The 9,751-nt window shown below is 35.6% G+C and overlaps 1 long non-coding RNA gene across 4 annotated transcripts; it reads left to right on the forward strand.

The window, feature by feature from the left end:
• The first annotated feature begins 967 nt into the window (after positions 1 to 967).
• On the forward strand, positions 968 to 3,878 carry LOC136226650 (uncharacterized). 4 transcript variants are annotated; one of them, XR_010687808.1, is made up of 6 exons: positions 968 to 1,316; positions 1,411 to 1,512; positions 2,070 to 2,142; positions 2,234 to 2,293; positions 2,391 to 2,622; positions 3,704 to 3,878. It is a non-coding gene; the product is annotated as an uncharacterized lncRNA (long non-coding RNA). The 4 variants fall into 4 exon arrangements; XR_010687809.1 differs by having other exon boundaries at positions 1,405 to 1,512; positions 2,234 to 2,622; XR_010687810.1 differs by having other exon boundaries at positions 2,234 to 2,516.
• Positions 3,879 to 9,751: the final 5,873 nt, after the last annotated feature.

Consider the following 9,751-nt stretch of genomic DNA (forward strand, 5'->3'; position numbering starts at 1 on the left):
TTACGGAATGTGACGCTTTGACTCTGGTGTAACACGATCCTTAACAGAGATGACTCTGGGGTGTGAACAGTAGACGTTGGGTATCACAGGAAGTGATTGCGGGATCGTTATATATTGGATTGAGCATTTATCACTCCCGATAAATGGGAGATACATCCAAGGATCGCTTGTGGAAGACTCGACTCTAAATCCTTGCAAGGTGATAACTTAAGACTTGAAATACAGATTTCACTTAACCTATCTATTTGAGTTGACTCGGCCTGTACAAGTAAAACGAATGTCTCGCTATATGTGACTTGACATCATCCATAGTCATAAGATTCAGTTCAAGGATGTAGTTGATAAAGGATCGAATTATACTGTAACTAATACGGAAAGGTTAACGACAGAATCAACCTGTCTTCTTATAGCTCTGGGGGAATGATTACGGACTTGCTAATCACATACTCTGTACATCATTCCGTTATGCAAAGATTAAATATAATTCTTTGAAAATTAATTTAATAGTTGCATACGGCCAGTAGTAATAGGAACCTAATGGGTCACACATAAGACTTGGAACCTAAAAGAGAGATAGATGTTAATTAATTGATGGAAGCCCAATTGAGCCTAATGAGGCCCATGGACCATAGGGGGGTCGAAATTCATGTATGGTACATGAATAATTAATTTGATTTTAATCAATCCTAATTAGATTAGGATTATGAATTAAATTAATTAAAAGATAAATAAGTTACACTACAAAAAAAATTGACTTATAGGTACAAATGATTAGGGACAATGTATAATTTTTGTCTTCAATTATAATTTTGAAATTAACATGGAAGACAACTATATTAATTGTCCCTAATTATTTTTTAATTCGTAAAAGGGGACAAAATTCAATTAAGAGAAATTAGTTATGTTTTATAGGTAAATATATTAACTATAGGGGACCAAATTACCACGGAGGCAAATATTTATTAAGTCTAACGGCTTATTCTATTCTCTCTCTCACGATTTCTTCTCCTATCTCCCTCAATCTCTCTCCCAAATGCTACTGTGGTTCATCCCTGCCAGCGGCGGAGCCATCGGCACCCTAGCTTGCGCCCCCAAGTTCCACCCCCTAATGATGTGCACCACCCCAAGCTCGAATAATCCTTCTGAATCGAAATTCAAGCAGATTGAAATTCAATTTGGAGATTCAAAACACGACTGAGAACTAGGGTTTGTTAATAGGATGGAAGCAAATAGTCGAACAAACGACACAGGGAGGGAGAGCCATAGGCGGTGTCATATTTTCCTTTGACAGAAAAACATTACAGAAAGCCAATAAGGTAAGTCTTCTTCTTCCTTTAGGTTACCCTAAATTTAGCAATTAAAGCATCTCATGTAAACACGTTTGAGCCCTTTATTTTGTCTAAGATGCAGGCTCCATTAAGAAAAATAGATATCAATGGTTTGGTTTTGTTGGGGATTATGCCCTTTCAGGGAATCACAGAAGGCATCGCGAAGTAGTGTGCTTCTTATCTGGTGAGTTCTCTGCCTTGAACTGATGAAAATAGTTACTACTGTCTCATCCTTCAAAGATGTGTATATATTTGTTGTTTTACAAGGAATGATACTTTGTGCATCCTTTGAGCCATGAATTTAAATTGTTGTTAGGAGTCAAATTAATATTAATAAATTTTCTATAGTATTTTCATGCACCTTTGTCTAGTTATCCAGTGACTCGGGTCATCTTGTATGTGAAAAATAAATTCTTTTATCTGGTGTTAAGATCATCATTACACAGGATGTCAAATACCTCTTTTTTGGCTTGAGATATCCATAAACTTCACCATTAATATTGCACTAGGATATTGTTCTAACACATTCTATTATCAAATCAATCCAAATCCTAAAAAACTGAACTTCTCAAAAATATGATATAGATCGTGTCTATAGAATTTAAGTTTGAAGATTTGGAATATAGGTGATCATCTGATTTAGCTTTGTCTTCCTGCTCATTTTGCCTTCATCCTTTGTTGAATTATTTTTCTTCTTTGTAACACTACTAAATTTCATGGTTAATTTTCTTCCATATTTAGATTGGTGAAGTTATTGATGGACCTGGTGATGGCATGAAGTGGCCTGTTCTTGATGGAACTAAATATGAATATGGTTTGTATAGTGACTTTGAATTTTTTTCTGCAAGTACAGTCAGATTTGGACTCATATACATGAATTTAAATAGTTATATTTTGCTACTCAGTATTTGATGTTGATATTGGAGATGGCGAGCCTGTTCGGAAGCTTCCGTATAACAGATCAGGTTGTTTTTGCAAATTCCTTATTTTTCCAATTTTTGATGCTTGTGATTTTATGATCGGTCTCTTTTCTTGATAGTTGTTCTGTTCTGTGAATATCAGGATGACCCTTAATGTGTTGACTAACAGCAAGTTCTAAACCTCACAACAGAGTAGTTGAATTCCTTGCCATGGGAACAACAAGTTAGGCATTTCAGTGAGATCAAATACAACCACCACAAGAAGCAGGTATAGCAGGAACCGCTACCTGATGTATTTGTAATCTGTCTGTTAGAGCTTCCTAGGATTGAGACCATCTGAATTAATCAACTACTGCAACAGAGGATTTCTACTGGTAACAAATCAGCCATCTCTAATTATACTTCAATTACAAAATAGTTTTCTGTTTTGTAAAATTTAGTTGCATCTAATTCATCCATTGCCCCTCCTTATTAATTGGAAGGTTTTAGTTGTATGAATGTACTTAAACCCACAGTTTAGTTAAATTACATGTTTGTGGCTCAACTTGAGATGTTCAAATATCAAAATCTGCTTTTCTAGTTGATCATTTTGTTTTGCTTATCTGATTTCCTTTGCTCAAAAAATTGATATATGTGGGAAAGATTGTACCCGGAAAAACAGTGAATTTACTCATAGTCTTACTTTTGTTATTCCTCTTCTTCAAAAGCAGAAGCCTATTAATAGTTAGATAGACGAGAACCATGATGTTGATGTTAATCCACATGAATCAGAGTAGGTAGAGGTTTTCAGTGATATGAAGCAACAACTTGAAATTAATATTTTCCTATCTATTAATTAATTTTGTTTTGTGCTTTGAAATTAATATAGCCTTATTATTGTGGACATGGTCATGATATAATGCAAGAAACTTGTAAACGGCCTCGCTAGATAGCCTTATTAATTGGTTCTAATAAATACAGATCATTATTTTGACAGAGTAATTACTGTTTTCCAGCAAATCTTGCAATACTAATAACATCTTCTACGAATTAAAACTACTGTTTTTTTAAGAAGAAAAAACTATAATTGAATTTTGTTGTTGGGAGGAAACAAGAAAAAGGTTAAGTATTCAATATTTAGACATATATAAACCAGAACAATAACTAATTTGAATTTATTATGAGGGTGTTCCAATGTGTATGGGTGTTTAATTGATTTTCTGTGTATTTTATTTACTCTAAAGATTAATGCTCCATATATTGATTCAATGAAGTTTTCTGATTGACCCGTATGTGCTTAAGGCCCCGTTTGATAACCCAAAAATCGCTTAATTAAATAGTTTAAACACTTATTTACTTTAAGTGTGTTTGATAACTGCAACTCTTCAATATATCTAGTTAATTTTGCTGTTATATTTATCATTATGCTTTGATGAATACAATCAGTTGAGAATTTTTTTCTTTGTGCATTTGCAGATTAACAAGGACTTCAGCAAAATGAAAAGTTTAATGCTAAGGAGTCATTTGTCGTAGAATTTATTGTAGGACATACCAAACTGATGTTATTTGAGAAGAACAGTCTCAATGAACTTTGTTCAATTCCTTTTCTAATATTTTTTGTTGTTGAATATTACCATTAGATAATAAATTTGTTATGTTCATAACTATGTTTACATTTGAGTTCATGGATTGTCATTGAAAAATGAACAGGTAAATTACTGGTTTAAAATCGATAATTTATTGGGTTTAATTAATAATTAGTATATTATTTTTTGGGGACGATTGTCTTCTGTTATTATAAGGACAAAAAATTTGTCACCATTATATGGAGACGATAGTCGTACCTAGGAACATGGACGAAATTATGAACGGGGACGAAGTATTGTCTTTATGAACGGGGACGACAATCATTCCTATCAACGGGGACGATAGTCGTCTCTCTGAATTGGGACGACAGTCGTCTCTCTGAATTGGGACGACAGTCGTCCCTAAGAATGGGCACGACAATCGTCCCTCTAAATAGGGACGAAAGTCGTCCCTCTAAATAGGGACGACAGTTGTCCCTTTAAATGGGAACGACATTTGTTTTTTTGTCCCCTATAGAATCGGGTACGGAGGAAACAAGGACGAAATTTGGGGACGGAAAAATAGTCCTCAAAAGTATAGGGGACAAATTTTTATGTTTTTGGGGACGATTTTTTTCGTCCTTAAAAGTGTTATTATTCTTAATATGTTAGATATATAATGAGATAATAATTAGGAATTCTATTCTGAATTGAATTCCTATTCAGTAACCTAATTCTATCTAACTAGGGATTAGATACAAGAGATTGTAAATACCCCCCACTATGTGATTTTCGAATTGCTTCAACCCTAATCCAAGGCTAGTGATTTTCGAAACCTACCCTAAAGAAAGAGAGAGAATTTTCGACCCCAGTTCGAGGACGAGATTTTCTACGGCTTCCTTCCGATCAATTGATTTCATCTATTTCTTTTATCCTTGATCTTGTGTTGATTAATTAGAGGCAATCTATTTTGGTTGCTATTCAACGGTTGATTCTAACTTAATCTTCCCGTGTTTTATTTCGTGCTTGGGAACTCGGAGAAGAGTTGTGGGCACTTCATTAACAACGGTAGATTGATCATCAAAAGGTAATTCTTCTTATCCCTCATTATATGAAATAACGATTAACGGATCCTAGGGTTAATGGAAATAGGTTAAATTTTATATTTCCGCTGCTATACCTTAGCCTAATTTCCAACATTGGTATCAGATCCAGGTTAAATCCGTTATTTCATATATGAAAATTTAGAAGTTTTTCAATAGGATTGAATAAATATTTATAGTTAGGATTAATTAACAAATTGTTTTGATTAATTGATTCTAAAGATAAATAAGTTTTAATTAATTGTTAATTAAAATAGATTATGCGTATGTTCCTAATTATTTTGGTTGATAATCATCATAACAAATTCTATTAGTTTTATAGTTAGATTGATAAAATCTGTTTTGTTAATTCTAAAGATAAAACGGAAATCTATAGTAGTTTTTCCTATTTTCTGAAAATCGTTTTAAAACCGTTTTAGAACTGATGTATATATATTTAAAATTATTATAAAAAAAAAATTACGACAGCAGCTCGAGTCACGCCTCGCGGCGCGACTGGCCGCTGTCGCGCGGCTGTTGCCTCGCGGCAGCAGCCGCGTGCGGCGCCTGGCCGCCGCTTCCGCAAGGCAGCGGCGGTTCAGCCGTCCTAGGGCTGCTGCCAATCGGCAGCAGCCCACCCTCGGGCCCGGCTCGAGACCCACTTGAATTTTAAATTGTTTAAAATCAGTTTTTATATATATTTGAATATATATGTTTCAGAAATTGATAGTTTTCTGTTTTGATTATCGAATGAAAATTTGTTTGAAAGTTTGTTTTACCAGTTTGTAAATCAAAATGTTAAATGAATTGAAATCAAAATAATTGGAAATGCATAATTGACGTTTTGTATAGTTATATTAATCTAAGGATTAATATAAAGATACGAAACTATTAGAAGTAAAATTGGATGAAAGTTAATTTAATAAGTTAATGTGATTAACCTAAATATTACATAAAATAGTTATGTAATCAACCAATTAAATTTATTTAATTGAGTCTATGCATGTTTGGAGTTATGGATATATTTGGACCCTCTTTTAGTCTTTTGGTAATTTTGAAATAGGGCATGCGAGTCCTACCTTTCTACTATCTATTGTAATTTCTCCTCTCATCTAATTCCCTTCAATTCAATTGAAGTTTTCTTTAGTAGTATAGAAATTAATATGTAATTTCAAGGCGCCATAGAGAAGACGGAGGACCTAAAGAGAAATATGTAATAGTTAGTATTTCCTTAGGTTTGCCCTTTTATTCCGTCTCTGGCTCGACGAAATAATTTAGATGATATGTCCATAATGCCAATGTATGTGAATGTATGTGTCTGATGTATGCTAAAGCAAATCAAGACTAAGTTAGATTATGAGACCTAAAATAAAATCCCTCATTAAAAGTTAAGTAAATAAACAAGTTATTAAAATCGGTTGCCCCTCCCTAATATTATAATTCAGCCGTCAGTACTGGGGGCCTTTGGGTTGTTGAGCAAACTCAAGCTCGGGGTCTTACGGTAACACCTGAATTATCGAAAATTACTTTTCATGAATATGGGGTAATACTTAAATTAGATTATGATAATTGGATGAGCAAACTCATGTTGTCATAAACTAATGGGCAATATGGTTGGGATTAATGTGAATAGCATATTAGTTACTAATGTGGTTAGTAACCCAATAACCTAGGAATCACATTAAAGATGTGATTGATTACATGAATCTACCTAACGAATGAGACTAGCTTGTTGAGCAAACTCAAGGCGAAATCTCAGGAGTTAGGATCCTAGCTCACTAAAGGATTTGTGAAATTCTTCGAATTAATATGGAGGGCTATTAATTTGGCAAAATAGTGGGAGCAATCTAAAATAAACAAAAGGCCTATAATTTTAGATTGATATACTTTAAAGCAAATGAATAATATACGTTTACTCCTTCTCACATCTCAAGTTTTAAATTAAAACAATCCTAAAATCATGACTAACACCAATCTGCAAACTATACTTACCGATAACAAGTTGAACAGTTCAAACTTCACCGACTGGTATCGCAACCTCAAAATCGTTTTGAAGTTCGATAAGATAGGGTATGTACTTGATACAACGATACCCCCTATCCCTACTGATGATGCTCCCATCGAGGAAATTGATGCTTACCAGAAGCACAAGGCTGATGACGATCATGCCGGATGCATCATACTTGCATCGATGACACCGGAATTACAAAGGCAACATGAGGAAATGGATGCCTATTCCATCATCATGCACCTAAAGGAATTGTTTGGGAAACAGACCAGGTGCGAACGCTACGAGATATCCAAGTTGCTATATCATTGCAGGATGCAAGAGGGCACATCTGTCATGACACATTGTGTCAAGATGATTGGCTACATTACCAAACTTTCTAGTATTGGATTTACGATGGATAACGAATTAAGCATAGACTTAATTCTTCAATCCCTCCCAGAGAGTTATTCACAGTTCATTATGAACTATCAGATGAATGACTTGCAAACCTCTCTTGAAGAGCTTGCAAATATGCTCAAGTCAGTTGAGCCCAATATGAAGAAAGACAAAGCCATACCGGCTCTTGTCATAGAGGGATCAAAGAAGAGGAGAGGGAATTCTCCCAATCCTAAACATCCCAAGAAAGGTAAGAAAGCCGTGCCCAACAAAACTAAGGGAAAGGAAGTGAAGAAGCCCAAATGAGAGTGCCACTTCTGTGGTAAAGACGGGCATTGGAAGAGGAACTGCAAGGAGTACCTAGCCTCCCTCAAGAAGGGAAATGGCGGTGCTTCAACATCTAGTATGTTTTATATTGAAATAAATACAGTTTCACAATCTGAATCTTGGGTACTTGATACCGGATGTGGATCTCATATTTGTACAAATATGCAGGAGCTAAAACAGACTAAGGAACTAAAGAAAGAAAGCATAAACTTGCGAGTAGGAAATGGAGCAAGAGTTGCCGCCCTCGCAATTGGAGATTATGTTTTGAATTTTCCCTCTGGGCTTGTAATAGAATTAAGGAACTGTTTGTATGTTCCACAAATGTCTCGTAACATTATTTCTATTAGCCGTCTTGTTGACGACGGTTTTCATGTTTCAATAAAAGACAAACATTGCGATTTTTATAAAGATTCGATCTTTTATTTTTCAGGAATATCACAAAATGGGATTTATGTGTTAGATGACAAGATTTCTGTTTTCGCAATTGATACCAAAAGACATAAGCTAGATAATTCAACTTACTTGTGGCATTGTCGTTTAGGCCATATAAACAAGAGACGCATGCTAAAGCTACATTCAGATGGGCTTATAGATCCAATCGATCCCGAATCATTGGAAACATGCGAATCATGTTTAAAAGGTAAAATGACAAAGACACCCTTTAGCAATAAAGGTGAGCGTGTACCAGACACTCTAGAACTCATTCATTCAGATGTATGCGGTCCTATGCCAGTCCAAGCAAGAGGAGGATTCAGATTCTTCATAAGCTTCATAGATGACCATACCCGATATGGTTACATCTACTTGATGAAGCACAAATCAGAAGCTTTTGAGAAATTCAAATGCTTCAAGAATGAAGTAGAAAATCAATTAGGAAAGAAAATAAAGACGCTTCGATCTGATCGAGGTGGCGAATATCTTTTAGATGATTTTCTGAATTATCTAAGTGAATGTGGGATATGCTCACAATGGACACCTCCCTATACACCACAACACAATGGTGTATCCGAGAGGAGAAATCGTACCATACTAGATATGGTACGATCCATGATGAGTATGACCTTACTTCCAAAGACGTTCTGGGGCTATGCCTTAGAAACTGCCCTCTTCACCCTTAATCGAGTACCAACTAAATCCGCTAGTTCCACACCATATGAATTGTTCGTTGGTAGGAAACCCGTGTTTTCATTTATGAGAGTATGGGGTGGTTCAGCATTTGTCAAACGCATTGCGTTCGACAAACTAGATTCGAAATCTGATAAATGTTTCTTCATTAGATACCCTAAAGAAACTAAGGGATATTACTTCTATCATCCAGATGATCAGAAAGTAATAGTATCCAGGCACGCAACCTTCTTAGAGAAAGAGTTTCTCGAAGAAACACAAAAGGGAAGCATGATTGAACTTGACGAAGTTCAAGAAGAAGAAACACCGACTGAAACAACGGAGGCGGTTGAGGTACCCGAAGTAGTCCCATTAGATGAGACTCCAGCGCCACCTATTCGTAGATCACAAAGAGTTCGTGAACTCCCAGTTAGATATGGTTTTCTAGTGGGAGATGATAATGAGGTTCCCGTGTTAGACGACGAACCCGAAAACTACGAAGAGGCTCTTACTAGTCCAGATTCTAAAGCATGCCTTGAGTCCATGGATTCTGAAATGGATTCCATGTATACTAACCAAGTGTGGACTTTGGTTGATCCACCCGAAGGGATAAAACCCATTGGGTGCAGATGGATCTTCAAAAATAAGACAGACATGGATGGAAAGGTTAGCACCTACAAAGCTAGGTTAGTAGCGAAAGGATATCGTCAGAAGCAAGGAATTGATTATGACGAAACTTTCTCTCCTGTGGCTATGTCCAAATCAATCAGAATCATGCTTGCTATTGCCGCTCACTATGATTATGAGATTTGGCAAATGGATGTGAAAACAGCTTTCCTAAACGGAAACCTGCTTGAGGATGTATATATGATGCAACCTGAAGGTTTCATATCAAAGGATGCAAACAAAGTTTGCAAACTTCAGAGATCCATTTATGGACTCAAGCAAGCATCGAGAAGCTGGAACAAGCGTTTTGACGAAACCATAAAACAATTTGGTTTCGAACAAAATTACGAAGAAGCTTGCATTTACAAGAAAGCAAGTGGGAGCTCTGTAGCAT

This window comes from Euphorbia lathyris, chromosome 4, assembly GCF_963576675.1.
Source record: "Euphorbia lathyris chromosome 4, ddEupLath1.1, whole genome shotgun sequence".
NCBI classification, from domain to species: domain Eukaryota; kingdom Viridiplantae; phylum Streptophyta; class Magnoliopsida; order Malpighiales; family Euphorbiaceae; genus Euphorbia; species Euphorbia lathyris.